A 22,104-nucleotide genomic window follows, 5' to 3' on the forward strand; every position below is an offset into this window, starting at 1 on the left:
TTGACTATATTGGGAAAAGGTGGGATTAACAAAACTCATCTCTTAAAATCTCTGCGTTCCACATTCTGTGCTATATACTTTCCATAAGTTGCACCATTTATTTATTTTCTATTTTCCTCAGATTACCTTAATGGAATGTAAGCATCCTAAAAGCTAGATAAATGTCTGCCTTGCTGTTAGTTGCATCTCTCCTTCATAGATCTCTGGTAATCACAAGCCCTTCCTAGGTATCTACTGAATGAATGAATGAATGAAAGTATAATAGCTTCGAGTGACTGTGGATTGGCAGGACCCACAAGAATGGAAAACTTGTGGGTCATAAACTCAGATGTTACTGATTAAATATTTGAAAGTGGTTGGCCGGAGCACAAGTGCATTAAGGATGTCAGGATGTAAAGTAGGATGTTTTGATATACCCATTTTTAGACTGTAGTTTTTTTCTGATGCACTTGCATCAGAATGGTTCTGGCAAAATGTACATGACAGTGGCAAGAATGTCACAAGGCAAATATACGTAGTCTTTTCTTCCCTTATGCTGGCAAAAGAAGAACCTACATTTTGATGTTTAACATTCTATCCTTTGTTGTGCTGATGGGAGTTATCTAGCATTAGAGAGCGATCTTCATTATCTCTGTCTCCAGTAGAGAATAATTAGAGTGAGGTAAGAAGAGCTGTGACTTATTTGCATTAGAAAGGTGTTGCAGTAACTCATAAAAGAAAATAATTTATCAGGAAGGTAAGGAGTGGTAGAAAGGGAGTTAATGTTCACAGACAGAAAAAAGGAGTAGCAGCTTTCTGGCAAATAGGGGTTTTGAGGAGTTGGATGGATAAACAGGTTTGCGTGGGACGTTTGAAGTGTCCCAGTCAAATTTGTATGATGTGCTTCTCCTATCTGACCGTCCAAGGTACTCCAGTAAAGAATTGTATGATTTTTCAGGGTTACTGGAGTTGGATTTTTGTTTCTTACTTTTTGACGTCTCACTTAAAAACATCATTTCCAAATATGAATAAGTAGACTAAAAATAGACCTAATGATGGTACTGTTCCTATTTGTATATATGGGAAACTGTTTCTGATAAGATTCCTGATTCTGCCAACACTATTTTACTGAGAATTTTTATTTAAAAAAGGAGAATTTACGGGAAACAGAGAGTTAGGACATAATATGATTACCTATCTCAGCCTCAAATTGCACAGAAATTTCTCGATAATGTTTTTGTTATTTCTTGTAATAACCAATGACATAAATATATTTAATTTTATTTTGTCAGACATTTTTATAACAGTAAAAAAGCATTTAGTGTGGCAGGAACAGAGGTCAGGCAGGAAATCATCATCAGGGATACACGTTGCAGCATGACTTACTAACAAAAATAAACATATCATGTAGCTCAAATAAATAAATAAAGTACCTTTCCAAGCTCTAGAGCCTCTAGGACTTTCAAAGATTACTGACTTTACACATAAATGTCTCATAGGAGAGGCAGTTGGCAATGTTTCTTCAATTTGGGTTACTTGTGGTCTCTGCATATACTGGACTATGAAATGCAAATAATTTTGAGAGTATGCATACTGAAGTTAGAAAGAATATTAAAATAATTCAAATAAGCTAGATGGGAGATAATAATATACTGCCTTAAAAGCAGGGGAATGATAATTTAGGAAAAAAATTCTCAATGCTGTAGTATGTAAGAAATGTTCAAAAGATTTAGTATAAAATAGGCATTTTTGAGATATTAATTATCCCCTGTACAAATCTATAAATCTGCATCCCTAATACTCTATTAGCCTATATTTCTAAGTATAATTGAATATTTCCATCTTTAATTAAATGTGACATATGTCAAACTAATTACAGCTCGCTCTACCTATTCTCTTTTCTGTATATGTTGGTTTCATGCCTCAATCTCTCAAGCTCTAAATAAGTATTCAACTTTAAAAAAATTTTGAAATATACATTTTTATTAACTTTAGCCACCTTGCTGCACAATACATCTCAAGACTTACTCCTCCCGTCTATCTGAAACTTTAGAGACTTTGACCAACAAATCTCCATTCCCCCTCCTCACCCTAGGCTCTTGTAGCCATCATTAGATTTTCTGCTTCTACGAATTTAACTTTTTAAGGTTCCACGTATAAGTGAGATCATGCAGCATTTCATTTTCTGGGCCTGGCTTATTTCACATAGCCTAATATCCTCCAGGTTTATCTGCTGAACTCAAAAGTTCTTCTTTTTAAAGGTTGAATTTTATCCCATTGTGTATATATACCACCTTTTCTTTATCCATTTATGCACTGATGGTCATGGGTTGATTCCAGTGCTTGGCTATTGTGAATAATATGGCAATATGCATGAGAATACAGATATTCTCCAACATATTGATTTCAACTTCTTTGGCTATATGCCCAGAAATGGGATTACTTGATCATATGGTAGTTATATTTTTAGGTTTTTGAGGAACCTCCATATCATCTTCCATTGTAGCTGTAATAATTTACACTCCCACCAACAACGGACAAGAATTCCCTTTGTTTTTGCATCCTTATCAACACTTGTTATCTTACATCTTTTTGATCATAGCCATTCTGCGAGGTTTGAGGTGATGCCTTACTGTGGCTATAATTTGCATTTCCTTAGCAATTAATGACGCTGAATATTTTTTCAAGGACTTATTGGCCATTTGTGTGTTTTCTTTTGAGAGGTGTCTGTTCAAGTCTTTTGCCCATTTTTAGCTGAGATATTTGTGTTTTTGCTATTGAGTTGTCTGAGTTCCTTACGGATTTTGAATCTTGACTCCTTATCAGATGTGTAGTTTGCAGATATTTTCTTCCATTCTATAGGTTTTCTCTTTACTTTATTAATGTTTCATTTGCCATGCAGAAGCCTTTTACTCTGATGCCATCTTATTTGTCTATTTTTGCTTTTGCTGCCCATGCTGTCAGGGTCTTATACAAAAAAATTTTACTTCCTCACACCAGACTTCCCATTCATCCAGCCAGATTAATCTTTGACTCTTCTTTATAACTACCTGAAAATTTACCAAAAACTTGTCACTTTCACCTTCTAGTTAGGTTGCTAATCTCTTTCTACATCTCCATTTCCTCCAACTTCTTTTAGTATTCTATTTCCAACATTATTTTCTTAAGAACAAGTCTAACAGGGTCACATACACATTGTGCTAGCAATACTGTAATGGTTCCTGGCTGCCTAAAGAATGGAGTCATACTTCTAAGTGAGGGCTCATGTGACATTGTGTAGACTCCACTCTTGCCATTTCTTCCTTATCTGAGGTGAGGCAGTTCCCTGATAGGACCCAGAAGTTAGGTCTCTACATTCTTCGTGCATGTTGTCTCCTCTACCCAGAGTGTTCCTTCTCTCTTTTCTCTATGTGATGAAGGCTCGCTCATTCTTTAAAATTGTTTGCTTGCTTTTTGAAATCAGTTATGAAGATGTTATATATAGCTGTCATCATCTCTGACATACTTTAGTGTCATCATTTAAATAAAGAAAAACAAGATAGTTCTATCTCTGTGTTCTCAAATTCAGTTTCCTCTTCATGAGTAAGCATTTTCTCCAATTTTCTGGTGAATTTATTGACCTGGAACTTTCCCAAGACTTTCTAAAGGCTGACATAAATTATTCCCATTGGTTTCTTTGTTGTCCCTCATTCATCAAAATATAAGTATTATTCAGTTAAATTTAATTTCATTCTTTGACCCATTTTGCCTTTCTAAAAACAACTTAAAACTACTTATTTTGTTACTAATATCTACCATATAATTTGCTAATTTCTAACTCTGAAGCATCAGCTCAATTCCAAGGTCACTTTCCAAGTCTTTTTGAGAAACAAGATGGCAATGAGCCAATGGTTTGGTGCAGTCTCCAACCCTAATGAAAGATTAAATATTTAGGGAGCATTCCAGTGTCCTCTGACTGCTTTATAAACATTTGGTTGGATGCCATCTGTTCTTGGTGATTTATTCATGTTTTGTTTGTCAATTTGTTCTCAAATATATTCTCCATTTATTCATTTATTGATCAATTCCATTGGGTTATGCACTATGAAAGACAATAATGTATTAAACAGTTAAACTGTGCCTAGCATACGTTGCCTGATGTGGAAAAATACAAAACTTTTGTGACATGCATCTATTCTCAGTAGCTTGTCTTTAGTTAAGAAAATAAAAACAAAAATATGGGAAGCATGTAACTAAAATGACCCAGACATTGTGAACTGCAGGTACAAAATACATTAAGCTTCAGATTTCAATGTCTCCTCAGATCTTTCTTGCAGCCCTCTCCACTTTCCTGCCAAGCCCTTCCATTTTCTGTAGAATTTCTAATAGGTTGTTCTCATGTACTTCAGAATATTCTACTTATATTCTTTTGTGTTAGCATCTCATGGGCATTTATCACTCAAAAATCTTTTGGAAAAATATCTCCCTATGGACACTGCAGTCCATGGATTGTCTTGTCTTGCCCTGAGGTACTTGTCTCTCTGTCCAACGTGATTGGCACTGCTGATGCTTCTGGTATGCTTAACACTCTGGCCTGACTCTGCTACTTCATTGGATAAAGAAATGGGAAGGGCTTAGTCCTTCCTACCACTGCGTCTCTTGAGTTTTGAAGGGTGGCTGACTGCATGTCTAGTCTCTGACCGTCCCTTGTCAAAATGCTCCCTCATCTTCTTTGCACCTCTTTTCTAGAATTTGAGGTGACTGCAGAATGGACTTTATTAGCGTTTTCTGCTTCCCCACCTTGATTTCTTCTGCCTCTAGTGATTGTGAACCATGCTTTTCCTTCTTGCTTTAATCCAAAATAAAAGTTCTCATTCATACAGACTCATTTAAAAAATACTAGGAGATATCACTGACACTACATGTCTGATCTTCACTTGCTGCTGAAGGAATCCACAGTGCATTCAATCCTGGCAAAAATCTTACAAGGTAGGCGTTATTGTTCAGGCTTTACAGCAGAATATACAAAATGCAGAGAAAACTGAAGCTCAAGGGCACACAACTAGTAAGTCCATTATTAGCAAGGGTTGGCCGTCTATTACATGAATGGAAAACTTCAACAATTTGGTTGCTTTGATTTTCATTACTTTTTGCTATTAAAAATTATAAAAGCAATATTTTGACTACAGAGAAACCAACAAAGTAAATTTAAGGCATGATGGGAGCTTACACTAAATTCACAGAGCCTAATTTGTCCCTCTCCCAAAATTGTTTTTTTTAACTCTAATATAACCCTCTAAGTCAAATTTGAAATAAATAAACAATAAGGCCACTGCTCAAATCAGACATCTTCTGCCTCAGAACTTGTCACGTCTCAGTTTCTGATTGGCAAGTAAATCACAGCCAAGTATGTATTAGACTGTTAGGCCTCCTTCCAGTGCAGCCTTCAATTATCTTTGTTATTGTACAGCAATGAACATTGGCTTGATGAAGTAGGGCTGATTTGCTTATTGTATGTCGCTACATTCTCCTTAATCTCTCTAATTCTGCAATTTGTACTGGTTTTCTAGTTATTAGTGTGAATTCATGAGAGCACGCTTTGTTATTAATGCTGCCTCCTATCAGTATCTAAGCCTTTGGAATATGGAGAAAATGTGACAAATCTGTTTTGCAGGCTGAGTATGGATGGCTGCACTACAGCAAACAGATGGGGAAGAGTGCTGTTTTAACCGGCAGCACAAAATGCTGAATAGGAATTCATTAACACTCTTAGAGATTCCTGTGTCTTAAAGGTAGCTTAAAAATGTATTTCCACATGTTTTGGGGAATCACTTCTTCATTTTCTTCCTTCAACCTTTTAGTAGTATATTCCACAGAGATGCTAGACCCAGGCTCAATTACATCGTAGGGCTTTAATTAGAGATTCATTCGAGGATCCTAACAAAGAGCTCTAAATTTGGGTGGACATATTAACTCTCCAGCTTATAATTAAATCTTTAATAAACATTTTTATTACGTCTCTTCAGAAAATCTGATATTTCTAGACTGTGAGGAAAATTTGTCTTTTCCATTCATTGGATTTCCCTAAGGAATTTTCATGGAGTACATGTCTAAGAGCAGATTGGATAGGGTTACTGACTTCCCTTAAACATTACTCTAGGGGAAAAAGGAAGCACTAAGAAAATTCAGAGTTTTTCTAATCAATTCTCTTCTTCCAAGTAATATCCTGTTTCCTCAAAACTGAAGAACTCTTGCTTTAAGGCTTGAGAAACATAAATTTGCCCCAGGATATGGGGATTCGCACATAGCATGTCATGTTGTAGTATATATATGATGTCCAAATGGCAAGTTACTGGCAATAACATTTTTGAAATGCAATTAAAAGTTTTGTTAAATGGATTTTTAGAAGAGGAGTAATTGAGAAAATGAAATTCTTTTAGAGGAAGATGATAATCAAAACATATCTATTTTTTTATACAGGGAAAATGCCTTTCTGTTTAATGTCTCTGAGAATTGGAGCCCCATTCTTTCTAGATAAATATCCTGAAGCAAAACAAACATACACTCTTTAATTTATGTACCTGACATACTTTGTATTTTGGTAGCTGATCATGTATGGTCTTGTGTCTTTCTTTGGTGTTGACTAGTATTCTGGTACTATATTACCTAAAGGGACTATGCTGTAAAGCAGATCTACAATAGTCGGTTGTATGAGAAAGAAAACAAACTACTAATTTATCAAAGTGGTAGCTAGAAGATGCCAATTGGATATGACCACTTCCCCATTTCTGATCCATCTTACGATAATATTGTGCAAAGCTGCCCTGGTAGGCAAAGTGCATGAATAATTATGCTTTATGGCTACAATTACATTCCAGTTGAGCATTCATTACTCATAGTGTGAACCGTGAGTGAAATTTACATTCTCTTCCTATAGTTAAATGTGACTATCAGTTTAGTTTTATAAATTTCTGCCGGATGTAGAGTAATCATGCCTCATTTCCAATATCGAATTGCCTTTAAATGAGTGATCATATGTCTTTACCAAGCGAATTTCTATTAATTACTAATATTTTCAAGCTTGTATAGTACCATAAATCTTACTCATTAAATGAGAAATTATGGCTAGTTCTGACTCATTAAATGAAAATTAATGACTAAATCTAACTCAATTCATGATAGTATTTTTCTAAATTCCGTGTTTCCCTAATGTCTGGGAAACCAGATGTATTTATGTGCTTACTTCACATTTGTGTTTTAGCCTTCATAGTAGTTTATTCTCTCCCCAAACAGTTCTATATTTGTACCTTGGCTTCTTCCGAAAGGTTTTAAGGCAGGTTTCTACATGGTTCACTATGGATTGAATGTCTTTCTCAAACTGCTTTTTGAATCTCTCTTCCTAGGAAAATCTCAACATTTTGATCTTTATTTTCCCTTAAAAATACTTTGAATCAATTTTATTGTTTGTTTTTAATATCACAATGTGTTCACATGCTTGTCCAAAAACAATTTTAAATGATTATATAAGACATTCAGGATAAACAGGGAATAATTTTGGTTATGTACTTTTTTCTTTATTTTTTTGCTATTTTAAATAAATAATGCTCTGTATCTTTATTCATATCTGCATCTGTGTCCTGTATTTATGTCCTTACACATATCTTTTTAGGCATTTTTCTGCTTCTTTCCTTGGGATAAATCTTTAAAAATTGTATTGTCAAGAAAAAGTTTCTAAGTAGGTAATTTTTATCTTTGCAGAATTTGCTAGTTGTGTGTGTGATTTGATAGAATTGTTCTTTACATATTTACTAGCCACCAATACTTTTTTATTTAATAAGTTGCCTGTTTATTGCCCTTTGTTCCTATGTGTATCGGAGTTTTTAATCTTTTAGATTTGTAGAAACATTAATAAATTTGGGGCATTAATCACCTTATACATACTCTAGTTTGTTATTTGTCCTTTTATAATGCCTTTCATACACAAATTTTATTTGGTGAAATTTATAAGTCTTTCTTTACAATTTTTTAATTTTAAACTAATAACTTACTTAGCAATGTCATACTAGTATTTACCCATATCTTCTTTAAGATTTTTTTCGCTTTTTCTACTTATCACTTCAAAAATGTGCAGTTTGTTTAGTTTCTCCAACTAGTTGTTGTAGATCTGCTTTACAATATAGTCCCTATCCAGTACTGTGCAAGTGAACCTTCATTAACAGCAGAAGGCATGTGTCTTTGTTCATTTGTGCTGCTATAACAAAATACCTGAGACTGGGTGACGTATAAGCAATAGAAATTTGTTTCTTACAGTTCTGGAAAATTGGGAAACTCAAGGTCAAGGCATCAGTGGGTTTGGTGTCTGGTAAGGACGTGATCTCTGCTTCCAAGATGGCAATTTGTTGCTGCATACTTCATAGCGGACTAACACTGTCTCTTTATATGACAGAACACGCAACGCTAAAAAGGCCTGCCTAATCTTTACTAATCCCTTTAATGAAGGCAGAGCCCTCATGGCCTATTTACTTCCTAATGGCCCCACCTCTTAATACTGTTGCACTGGAGAATAGGTTTCAACATATTTGGGGGAGTACACAAACATTCAAACCAGTTTCAACATTTATTGGGGGAGTACACAAACATTCAAACCACAGCATTATGTTAAGTGTTCTTTCCACACTCCCCCACACAAAACATCACAAAAACCATACAAACAGAAGAAACAAAAAGATATAAGAAAAGTTTGGGAGGTATGTCTTTTACCCTGATTGTGGTGATGGTATCATAGGTGTTTGTATATGTTCAAAGTCATCAAACTGTACACTTTAAATATGTGGAGTTCTTAGTATAACAATTACACCTCAATAAAGCTATTAACAACAAATTGTTCTGTTTTATCTATATTCTTTCACCATCGACCACCCCCTTCCCCTGATGGTTAGTATGCAATCAGATTTGCCTTTTAGAAAGCTTAATTTTACACTCTTATTTATGACACTCATTCTTCTCCTTTTCTGTCACTAGTAGCTTTATTGTTGTGACTCCAGCTGGTCCTCAGACAAATCAGAGGCGCTACAATGTGGTAGGGAGAATGGTCGCCCACAAAAGATGAACAGGTGTATTAGTTCATTCACACGTTGCTTCAAAGAGCTATCTGAGACTGGGTAATTTATAAAGAAAAGAGGTTTAATGAACTCACAGTTCTACAGGCTATACAGGAATCATGGCTGAGAGGCCTCAGGAAACTTACAATTATGGCAAAGGGGAAGCAGGTATGTCCTACATGTCTGGAGTTGGAGGAAGAGAGTGAAGGGAGAGGTGCTACGTACCTTTAATCAATCAGATCTCCTGAGAACTCTGTCATAAGACAGCACTAAGGAGATGGTGCTAAACCATCAGAAACCACCCCGGGGTAATCATCTCACACCCGGCCCCACCTCCAACATGGGGGATTGCAATCAACATAAGATTTAGATGGGGACACAGAGTCAAATTATATTAACGTGACTTCATCTCTGGAACACATAAACATGTTCCATTAAATGGCCAAAGGAACTTGAAAGAGGGAATTGAGGTCGTGGGCTTTAAAATATGAAGATTCTCTTGTATTATCTGGGATGGCCCAATATAATCACATTAGAAGTATATGAGGAAGGGGGCAGAAGGGTTGATGAGAGAGATGTGACTGAGAATAGACAAGAGACATTTGAGACGAGAAAGGAATTTGACCCCCACCATTGCTCATTTTGATGATGAAAGAAGGAAGCCATGAGAAGAGGATGTGGTTGGTCTTCAGAAGCTGGGAGTGGCCCTGAGTGAACAGCCAACAAGAAAACAGGGATCTCAGTCTGACAACCACAAGGAACTGAGTTTTGCCAAGAATTAGCATGAGCAAGAAAATAGATTCTCTCCAAGAAAGCAGGAAGGAATGCAGCCCTGACAATCTTTGGCTTTAGCCTGATGAGACCCGCCCTAGACTTCTAACCTGCAGAACTGTAAAATAATGCATTTCTGTTGTTTGAGCTACCAAATGTGTGGTAATTTGTTAACAGGGGCAACATTAGAAAACTAACACACAAGACCTGCTAGATATTGGTATTAGACATATTTGGTTTAAATTCTCACTTAGTCCCTTAATAGCTGAGGAACTATAGCGCTTTATTCACCACATGCCTCACAGGACTCTTGTGAGCCACAAAGTAGTTATGATAGTGATAGTGATAACGGTAACAATACTAATACTAATTATATTTTAACAATGTGAAAATACATATACAGACTTTAAAATAGTGATTGTAGGCGACACTTATTGAATATTTATATGCCAGATCGTTTTAAGTACTTAAATATATATTTTTTAATTCTTGTAATAAGTCCTCATTAAATGGTATTATAATTCTCTCATATATATATGTGAGCTGTAGCATGATGACTAATATTGGAATAACAACAATAGCAACAGTGATAATAGAGTGACTGTCGCAAGATGGTTAAGCCTGCAGGCTGTGGATCACACTGCCTATTTGTATCCTAGTCCCAATGCTCTCCTCTCTCTCTCTCTCTCTCTCTCTCTCTCTCTCTATATATATATATATATATATATATGTATATATGTATACTCTATATATATGTGTGTGTATATATATACATATATATGTATAGAGTATATATATACACACATATATATGTATATATATACTCTATATATGTATGTATGTATATACATATATATACATATATATACGTATATACACATATAGAGTATGTATATATATATAATCTATTATATACATATATATAGAGAGAGTATATATACATACATACTCTATATATACATATATATGTGTATATATATGTATATATAAACAGTGTATTGGGCAGTTCTTGCATTGCTATTGCTGTATACCGAGTCTCTCTCTTTCTGTATATATATAAGAACAGTGGTTTAGGCAGTTCTTGCATTGCTATATGGAAATACCTGAGACTGGGTAATTTATAATGAAATAGGTTTAACTGGCTTATGGTTCTGTAGGCTATACAGATAACATAGCAGCATCTGCTTCTGCGGAGGCCTCAGGAAGCTTCCGATCATAATGGAAGCCAAAGAGGGAACAGGCATATCACATGACAAGAACGTGAGCAAGAAAGAGTTTGGGGAGAGGTGACACACCAGATCTCATGAGAACTCAGAGTGAGAGCTCATTTATCAACAAGGGGATGGCCCAACCCACTGATGAGAAATCCACTCCCCTGATCCAAACACCTCCCACCAAGCTCCATCTCCATCATTGGGATTATAATTCAACATGAGAGTTGGGTGGAAACAAATATCCAAACTACATCAGATCGTTATTTATTACTTTTGTTTTTAAAAAAGGGCAGAGGGTAAGTAACTTGCCTAAGCTCATACAGTCAAAGAACCTGGGGGCCCTACCAGGTATAGTGGTTCACGCCTGTAATCCCAGCACTTTGGGAGGCTGAGGCAGGCAAATCACTTGAGGTCAGAAGTTTGAGACCAGCCTGGCCATCATGGTAAAACCCCATTTCTACCCAAAGATACAAAAATGTGCCAGGCATGTTGATGTCTGCCTGTAGTCCCAGCTACTTGGGAGAGGCTGAGGTGGGGGAATCACTTGAACACGGGAGGTGAATGTTGCAGTGAGCCCAGATCATGCCACCGCACTCTGACCTGGGAGACAGAGCAAGACTCCATCTCAAGAAAAAGAGCATTGGGCTGGGATATAAATAGGCATGTGATTGACAGCCTGCAGCATGCAGGCTGAATCACCTTGCTATTATCACTGTTGTTGTTGTTGTTATTTCAGTATTAATCATTATGGTACAGTTATCTTTGATTTTGTTATCCTAATGTCAGTAAAAAGCCCACAGATGATAGAAAGGATAGTGGTGGGAATGAAAGTGCCTTTGCAAAAATTATATCAGTGAAAGAGGTCTGAACTAACCCATCATCATGGCTTTCCCTTAATTATTCCTGGGCTATTGGGTCAAGCTAACTTGGGAAGACACTTAGGCTATAGTTTAAATGATAATAGGCCTCCTTTAAAAGTTGATCACTTTTGTAAAGCTAATGGAGGTCATCAGGCTGGGGTTAGGGGTAGAGCCTGTGTCCTGCTAAAGCACAGGCATAAATGATTGTCAGCTATTATTCCGGATGTTATAAGACTTGCAACTTCACCAATTACCCCCGTAAATAACAACACTGTTGTGGATGGGCCTTTTGAAATATCTTTGCAGATTTTTCGCATGTCTGACACCAGTGGCCCCACCTGGACCCACCAGGACCCACCTGGACCCACCAACCCAGCACTTGTGATCCTATCCAGAAGTGATTAAGCGTGCAGGAAGACAGCTTTGAAATCCCAAGATTTCATCTCTACCCCAACCAGTCAGCAGCAAGCCCAGTCACCCCACCCCTTCCCCCAAAACGCCTTTGAAAAACCCCTAACCTAGAAACTTCAGATGAGCTTATGTGAGTACTGAGTCTGTCCCACATGGCGTGGCTGGCCTTGTGTCTGCTGAACTCTTCCTTTACTGCACTGCCATCTGCAAAGCCATGATCTTTCTCTCTGCAGCAGGCAGTTAGAACCTCTTGGATGATTACAAGAAGACTTACATATGGAATTTTGACTGTAAACAAAGGTTCTTGTGGAGTCTACTCTGTGGTTTAATCAAGGGACCAGTTCAGAGCCTTTAAACCTGATCTACAAGTTGGCAGTTCATCCTGGAACCTGGAGACTTGCCTCGGTAATTACTAAATTGCTCTGTAAATTTGAATAGTCTATTTAACTTCCATGTTCTGCCTGCATAATTGATCTCCCTAGTCACACATATTTTTGGTCACAAACTAAGAGAGATGGCTGTCAAAACTATGAAAATATAAGATATATCATTCAAATATGAGAATTTATATCAGCCTAAAGACTTTCGTTTTTAGGATTTCTTTTAGAAAAGAACAGATCAATGTTGGATTTGCCACTTATATCCAGAGGGTTTGTACGTTTTGTTCATCAGTATTGTTGCTTTGATAACACATTTGCTCTGGTTTTCACAGTGTTTAGTCATGGGACTTGTGACTGATAAAGCAGAAATGTGTGAGGAATGAGACAGTGAGAAGCAGTGTCCAGCTGTTCCATATGATGATACCACTGAAAGCAATACATCTATCGTCCCGTAGGAGACAAAAAGTGCCTTGCCCTAAAGCAGTAATGTGTGCAGAAAGGAGATGCTCAGAGTGTTATGGATGCAATGACAAAGACAGGACTCAAAGCTTCAAGTGAATTCTCAGTCAGATGAGACTCCTCCCTGACCCAGTAGGTAAAAGCTGTACCCGACTGGACTTCTGCATTCCGTAGAGGGTCCTTGCATATTTCCCCTTGCTGAAAATGCAGCAATCACACTTTTTCCCCCAATCTGAACAAAAAGAGTAATGAAGAGCTCTTAATGGTTGTAAGAGAGGTTGGTGGGGTGGAAGTTTGAGGGGGATGTGGTGAATACTTTAATCAAACCTGGAACTATGACAAGCCTGGGCCAAAGGAAACATTTTATTCACCTCCAAGACCCCTCCTCATCCTGCTCAGTACGCATTCAGCTTTTCAATTAGCACATAATTTCTTGGGCCTACTATTTACTCTGCTCATGGTGTTACATGTATGGTACTCAGTTACTTTCACTCATGGGTCTTGGGTAACTCAGCAAAAGCTCAGCTTATCGATTTTATCATCCTCCTAATTAGCCTCCTGATTAAACTACCAACACATTGTCCACCCAGAAGCCACCAGGGTATAGCTAAAGAGCAGATCGGGTGGTGACTTTCCTTGTCTGACTCCAAAATCAAAGTCAAAGCCTCTTTATATCAGTCACTTTACTCTGAGAAGAAATTCCACTTCCTTAGTACAATCAAGAGTCTTTATTCCCAAAGTACTTCTCTCTCTTAAGGTCTCCAGTTTCAGATTTTGCTGCAAAGAAAATCGAGTTTCAGTTTGCTCCAGTTCAAGTTTTTCCTCTAATTTACTCTCTGCATGTCACATGCTAGCTGTCATGAACTGGGTTCTAGTTACTAGTATTTTCCACTTGCTTTTGCTTCCATGTGTTTGCACCGTGACTTCTTTCCATTCTCATACCAACAAGTACTCTCCTTTACCAGGAAATTGCTTTTTTATGCCCCAGTCCTCAGGTTAAACAAGAGCATGAATTTTCGCACGGAATCTGTATTCCCATTGTGCCCCCAATCACCTTGTTTTCACACGTTGCCACAGTAAACAGTATTGTCTGTTTTCTGCATCTTTCAGTAGACTACAAGTTTCCTGAGAACTTGGCTCCTCTCTTATGCACCATTGTTTTTTTGTTTTGTTTTGGTTTTAGATGGAGTCTCACTCTGTCGCCCAAGCTGGAGTGCACTGGCGCGATCTCAGCTCACTGCAACCTCTACCTCCTCGGTTCAATCTATTCTCCTGCCTTAGCGTCCTAAGTAGCTAGGACTACAGGTGCATGCCACCATGCCCAGCTAATATTTGTATTTTTTTTTTTAGCAGAGATGATGTTTCGCCATATTGGCCATATTGGCCAGGATGGTCTCGATTTCTTGATCTTGTGATCCACCTGCCTCCCAAAGTGCTGGGATTACAGGCTGAGCCACCGTGCCTGGCCTCTCCTGCACCATTCTATCTTCATTGTCCAGCACAGTGCCTGGCAATGAGCATCTCTTTGTTAAAGTTTCATGTTAACTTGGTGTTCTTATTGCCCAGTGTTTGGGGAAAGGACTTGGGTTTGCTAGCTAAATATGAAACCACAAGGTAGGAAACCCTGGGTTATGCTTTGTGAAGCCACAAGTTGCCTTGATCCTGTATTATCAAATTATTAAAATTATGAATAACTTATTTTTTTCTGCAATCACTTTTCCTGTGTATCATTTATGTGTCTACATTAGCAGGAACTTCATAACTTTCCAATATTGTGGCAACTGTTGCCATCAAGTCACATAATTATTATTTTTCTGTATTTCAGATAGAGTCTTGCTCTGTTGGCCAGGCTGGAATGCAGTGGCACAGTCATAATTAACTGTAGCCTCAAACTCCTAGGCTCAAGCAATCCTCCAATCTCAGCCTCCCAAGTAGCTGGGGCAACAAGGGCATGCCATCATGCCATGCTAATTCATTAAAAATATTTTATAGGGTCTTGCCATATTGCCCAAGCCGGTCTTAAACTCCTCGGCTCAAGGGATCCTCCTGCATTGCCTCCCAAAATGCTGGGTTTACAGGCATAAGCCACTGCACTTGGTTAATAGTTACTTTGATAAGGTAAATATGCAATATCTTCTACTTGAAAAGCAGAATGATTATCTTTTTGTGTATGTATGTATCCACAGATGTATGCATCTCTCTTTGAATGTTTGTGATAATTTTGCATCTATTATGTTATTTATTCTTTACAATACTATGTTGAAATAGATAGTGCAATTTTTATTATCTATTTTATAGATGACATTCATCTATAAAGTATGTTTACTGTTCAGCATGTGTCACCAGTCAGTAATTAATAGAGCAGGCATATCTGAACTCACTACATAGAGGCTTAATTTATGAGGATTTTCTTCTCAATTTTGGGGTGTTTGGGAAAGGCTCAGTCTCAAAGCTGTGCTGTATTGTAAACCCCATGGGAGCAAGGCCCATATCTATTTCTGACAGGATTGTGCTTTTCACCACTAGGCTTGACAGAGAATAAGTACTTAATAATTATTTGTTAAATCAGTGAATAAACCTATACTTGGAATTTGTTTTATTGCCTTCCAAATGTTTTTATATTTACAAATGGCACACAGAGAAGAGGTAAGATCCTCTACGCCATCTGACGTGGATTAGGGTAGTGGACAGAGACAGACTGAGTTCAATCCTGGCTCTGTTATTTATTAGCTGTGCGCTCTTGGACCATTATTTAAATTTGAAATCTCAATTCTATCATCTGGAAGTTCCATCATCTGGCTAGAACACAAATACAATATTATTTGCTTCATAGGGTTGTTTTGTGGGAAGTAAATGAAATAGTGTATAAAAAGCATTTGACACAGGTCTAGCGTTTAGTAGATTCTAGATAAATATTAGCAGTTATCTTCCTGCTGTGAGAGAGAAGTGTTAATTCATATCCATTTAGGTCAGCAAGCAATTCAATCATTACTTTTTTTTTCTAAATAGTTATTACATATTTATAATTCCAGGCAGCTTGATTTATATGTGCCCTGTTAGCGGCTTCTAAGCAGTTTCCAGCTTTTGCATACCCCTGGAGTTTATCTTATTCTGCTTTATAGGTTGAAAATAAATTTTGAAAATCATACCAATATAACTCAACCATCTTTTACGCTGATGGATTTAGTTGTGAGTTTCAGCTAGGAAAAATAAAAACAAGAGTAAAATGTTTTGTAAATCCATACCTGATTGGAGAGAGGATATTAGAAGTTAAGCTCTTGATTTTAATATATCTAGGCATTAAGCTACCTTTTGTAGTTTGCTTGGTATGCTAATCCACACAGAAAGCATTACAGAAATTTCGATTTCACGGCGCCCTCTGAAGTGATTCATTTAACCATGTGAGTGCTGGACTGTGCAGCTTTCCATCCATGCTAACTACTTAAGGATTCAGAAAGCAACATTAGTTTCACTTTTAAACAAAAATTGTTTTAGGTATGAGCATTGTTTAGGGAATTCGAAAAGATAATGGTGCCTTTTTTGATTTCTTGTGTTGCTATATTAATTACATTAGTTCATTTGTTTCTTTCCTTCTTTATTATTTTTAAAAATAAGTTAAATATATGTTCTTATCTATTTCTGCAACTGAAATTGCTGCTTGTTAAGTTTTAGGAACTCTTTATTTTCTGGTGAAATATAGTGGATTTCTAAGCCATATGAAAATCTATATAAATAGTTTCTGTAGAGTCTTTTGCAATCAGTCTATGGTTTGAATAGTGGCTCTGAGTTTTTAACCAGATTGTTTTAACTATTTTGTTCCCCATTGGTCAAAAGCAGTGATTAATATCCACCTAACCAGTTTGTTGCATAGGTAAAGTAATATACATACATCTCTCTGTATGGAGCAGAAGCTTTATACATATTCATCCCTTCTCCACCTCTCTTAAGTGTTCTTTAACTATCTATATGATGTTGATAATTTTATGTTTGGTAACAATATCATGTTGCATTTATGTGCCACTTTTGAATTTTGCAGAGTACTCTCCTGTGCTATCTTTTAACCTCATAACAAATCTGGGAGGTGTGTAGCACAGTGATTATCATTTCTGTTTGGGAGACTAGAAAACGTATTCAATTGCAAACTTCTTAGCTGCTGGGGACTTTTGCTCCTTTTTCGATATCTCAGGCTGAGTCTAACACAGAGCTTGGCATACACTAGGGGCCATATATATACTTGTTGTACTGAAGTGACGATAGCAAGAACAGAAATTTGTCCAAGGTCACATAGAGAGATGTAATGTCAAGACCAGGATAGGGCCACTCTGACTTTCAGAGTTTTCCATTAGACAAGGGGTGAGCATTTCCCAAAAGAGTCAATTCAGGGAAAATAAAAATGTTGATGTGCTGCAATTTTTTTAATTAAAATGAAACTAGCTTTGTTGAATCTTGAGGAAAAAAAAAAGTGCTATTTCTACTTAGATTAGTTACTTCTGCAGTAGAAAAGTGCCAGTGGGGAATATTAACACTCTTTTTTTTCACCACTAAAATGTCTGGGCATATTTGAGAAGGAACTGCCCAGAGGCAGCTTTCCAGTTGTTTGTCCCTTACATTTGTAGAGCACTTTAGGGTTCACATAGTGCTTTCACAAGCATTATCTAATTACATTCTTGAAACAATCCCAGAAGGAGGTTTTATTACCAACCACACTTTGTAAGGGACACGCTAAAGCTGGAGATGGAAAATGACTTGCCTACCGTCACAGAGCAAGTGCGCAATGAACAAGGCTATGGGCTTGCTTCCTCTACTGAAAATAAGAAGCTCTTGCCCTCTTGGCATTGTTCTTCATACTGGGGATAGATATTAGATAGATCCCCCCACCTAAAACCAAAGAAATCTGACTTTAGCTCTTAACTCTCTCAATTTATGTTAATGTGCATTTGTTTTAATCCAGCTGAGTATAGTACAGCTTGGAATGGGCCAGTCCAAAAAGGATATTACCTAATACCCTGAAGGTTTTCTGTTCCAAATGCTCTGCTTTGAATGAGATAGAAGTCTACAGTGAGAATTACATCGTGAGCTACAACGTGACGCTGGGTGGTCGGTCTTCAGGCTGCCCTATGTGACCTAGTTGGATGACCCTCTCTACTAAGTCAGATTTTGTTCTAGTGTATGGAACACGGGTGATTCAGCAGGGTCTTTACTTGAAAATCTAAAAATTAAGGTTATGATGTTGCTAAAATTTAACTTGTAAAGTTGTACAGAAATATAATGCTTTGGAAATTTTTCACTAACTGTGCATATGAGTTATGCATAGTTTCCAGCTTTTGCATACCTCTGCAGTTTACACAAGTATAATGCTTTGGAAATTTTTTACTAACTGTGCATTTAGTAATCTTTCTTTCCCACATTTATTCAAGTTTATTTAACCCTATTGTCCAATGGTGGCAAGTGAATAGACACCACCCCACCCGCCACCACCACCAATCCCCAGCTCTCTTCATGGAGTTCTCTAAGCCTCTTTAAAGAGTGGAGGAAATCTGCAGAAATGTGCTAGGAATAAGGTGCATATTTGCACAAAGTACCGAAGCTGGGAAGTATGAGGATGGAGTGAGAATGGCACAAGAGCTCTGCTTTCTGATGATGTAGCTGTCTCTCCATGTGCATTTTCACCCACTGGTCTCCTTCTGTATCTCTCTTCTAAGGTTTTTCTCAATTGTCCTAGTTACATGAGGTAAGAATTAATTTTGAATGGTTTAAATTAAAAAAAAAAACACTTTTTACTTGCTTCTGCTCCTTCCATCATTTATATTTTATAATTTACTTTTGTTGTAAGTGACATTTTTTTTAAAAACCAAATTGCTGAAATCCCAGCACTTTGGGAGGCCAAGGCAGGCAGATCACGAGGTCAAGAGATCGAGACCATCCTGGCCAACATGGTGAAATCCCATCTTTACTAAAAAGACAAAAAGTAGCTGGGCATGGTGGCGCGCACCTGTAGTCCCAGCTACTCCAGAGGGTGAGGCAGGAGAATTGCTTGAACCTGGGAGGCGGAGGTTGCAGTGAGCCGAGGTTGCGCCACTGCACTCCAGCCTGGCACCTGGTGACGAAGCGAGACTCTGTCTCAAAATAAAGAAAGAAAGAAAGAAAGAAAGAAAGAAAGAAAGAAAGAAAGAAAGAAAGAAAGAAAGAAAGAAAGAAAGAAAGAATTCCTTTAAAATTGTAGGGTTATCTACAACTGAAATATACATAATGTGTTTTGCAGGGAGAAAGAACACTTAAGAAAAGTTCTGTTGGCTTCAAACAACATGCTACTTTTGATGAAATCCAGACATGCTTTATATTTGATTTTCCGCTTTCTGACCCAATAGAGGTAATCATTGACTTGTTTTAGACATGGCTGTGTTTGCTAGCTGATTGATGAAGTCCACATTTAGTGAACTTGCTAGGTTTTTCTGTTTGTTCTCTGAGTAATGCTGCTGAAAGTGAAATTAGATGCTCCAGAGCAGGTGCTATTTCAGTGGGTGGGTGGATAGATTTAGTCTGTGGTATGCAGGTCACCTTAGACTTGGACACATATAATTGTTCCTTCTCATATTTTCTTAAATCCACATTTATTGTAATAACCAAGTGAGTTAGAAGGAACACATCATGCTTTGAGTTTTAAATTAAGAGTACTTTATTAATTAGCCAGCAACCAAGAAATGGCTAATGCTTAAATTTTTTTCTGCCCCGAGTTAGAGGCTTAATTATCTTTTATACCGTGATTTAGCTAGGGAAGGGTAGTACCTAGCTGAAGTGGAATTTTACAGAAAGAGAAAAGCAGGTTAGAGGAAGGGGCTGCAGGCACGGGTGGTTTTCATACTATTTAATGATTAAAGGGAAACAGCGGTGATTTGCTTTTTTTACACAATGATTAAAGGGAAACATTTTCTTATAATAGCAGGGTGAGGTACGCCAAGCAGGATGTGGAACAATGGTTACAAATGTTAAGAACAGAGGCTTCTCAATGCTTCTACGTGCCGCATGACCCAGCCATGCACCCAAAGGGACTGCGTTAAGGAGTGGGAAGCCAGGTTGGAGTTTACAGCTAAGGTGGAGTCAGTGATGCTAGCCCAGGGTAGGTTATTACATTCCCCACTTGCGTTTTTGGGGAATCAAAGCATTGACTCCTTAGTTACAACAAGGTGGGTTATAGGTGCTCCTGAGATACATGAGTTTAACAGAATTTATGTGCTGCCTTATAAAAGTAAGGAGCCAGTTTAATAGACAGTGTCCAAAGATTAAGCCTAACAGGAGAAGAAGAGGTCCCACTAGTCCAGTTACTAAGGTAGTGAACCACGGGCTCCAGTTAGACGTGCTTTGGAACCATGAGGCATTTTCTCATTCTTGTTGCGTCTATCTAAATTGTCCTGGACCTTTCGGAGGGTATCTTTTATGACTCCAGAGTTGCTAGCAAAATACAACAGCTTTCTCCCAGGGCTGCAAATAAACCTCCTTGGGAGAGGAATACTAGATCTAATCCTCAGAGATTTTGGAGAACTACCTCAGCTAAGGATTCTGCTTGGGCATGTAACGTCTTTATGGCAGACTGGACATTTCTTAAATCAGAATCTACTTGTTGAGTTAAGGATGTTAGTCCAGCCTCCCCTGGACCAGGGCTGCAGTGCCAACGGTCACTGATCCAGCTACGCTAAGACTGGCTAGGACGGGTACAATGAAGGGGACACCTCTACGAAACCTGGAGTGTAGTCCCAGAGGAGCAAGGAGATGCTGTCCCTCCACCCTGCTGTGCACATAGACCTGGGGAAGCACATGAACCAATACACACAGAACAGGTCCAGTTTCAGTCCCCCTGATGCGGCACGTGAGGCCTGAGGTGCGGGCCAGCCAAGTATTGTTGGGTGCCTGGTAGGAAATTGACGTGTTTAAGGTGGTGAGCAGAGACTGGTTACAGGTAACCTGAAAAGGAGAAATAGTGTATACCCATTGCTGGTTAGGCAAGTGGTATTTCCAGCAACATCCCCAGTGTAAAGGAACGGGAGAGCGTCCGACAGGTCAGAAGACCAGAGGTGAGAGGGGCCGCAACTCTTACTCCAGTATAATATGGGGGTTTTGCCTTCAGGCACAGCCAGCAATCTTGAGCCAGTTGAGGCTGGGTGTTATTAAGGTGGAGATGCACTCCATTTAGTAAGGACAGTAGGCTGGGTTGGAGATGCTCACTTTGGAGCTGGGATCGGGAGGCTGGGACTGGCGATGGGGCTGTTGAGCTAGCTGATTGGGTGAACTGACCAGACTGACTTGGTTAGGGTGTAGGCAAAACATGGCGTCACCGAGATCAGTCAGGGGACTGATTTGTTTAGGTAGACAACAGGGGACTAGAAGCTTCTTTTGGGTGGTGAACATGGATTCAAGGTCGAAACCTGTCATATACAATCTAAATCCCCAGGACAGGCCGTAATACCAATGAGCTAAATCAGGGCCATGGATGGTTAAGACAATAGGGTTGCAGTTCCCCTTATAACACCTCCAAGGGCAAGACCCACGGCTGGCCGTATTTTCTGTAAATCCAGCCACCTGCAGGGGAGCCAAATGGCCTTGAATAGGGCCAGGATTTCCTCCTTGTTTTTGATAGTTTTTCCAGCTGAGGTGAGAAGCCCACGCTCTTGGTAAATAACTTCATGAACACGTACAGTTGCAAAAGCACACCTGCTGTCAGTGTGAATGTTGATGCATTTATTCTTATCCCATCGGAGGGCCTGAGTGAGAGCAATTAACTTAGCCTTTTGTGCCGAAGTTCCGGCCGGCAGGGCCTGGGCCCACACAATGTCCATTTCTGTGGTGACAGCCACCCCAACCTTTCACATTCCCTGTTCAAGGAAGCCACTGCCATCCCTGAACATGGTAGCGTCTGCCTCCTGCAGGGGGGTATCCTGGAGGTCCAGGCGGCCAG

The sequence above is a fragment of the Callithrix jacchus genome, chromosome 7, assembly GCF_049354715.1.
Source record: "Callithrix jacchus isolate 240 chromosome 7, calJac240_pri, whole genome shotgun sequence".
Lineage (NCBI taxonomy): Eukaryota > Metazoa > Chordata > Mammalia > Primates > Cebidae > Callithrix > Callithrix jacchus.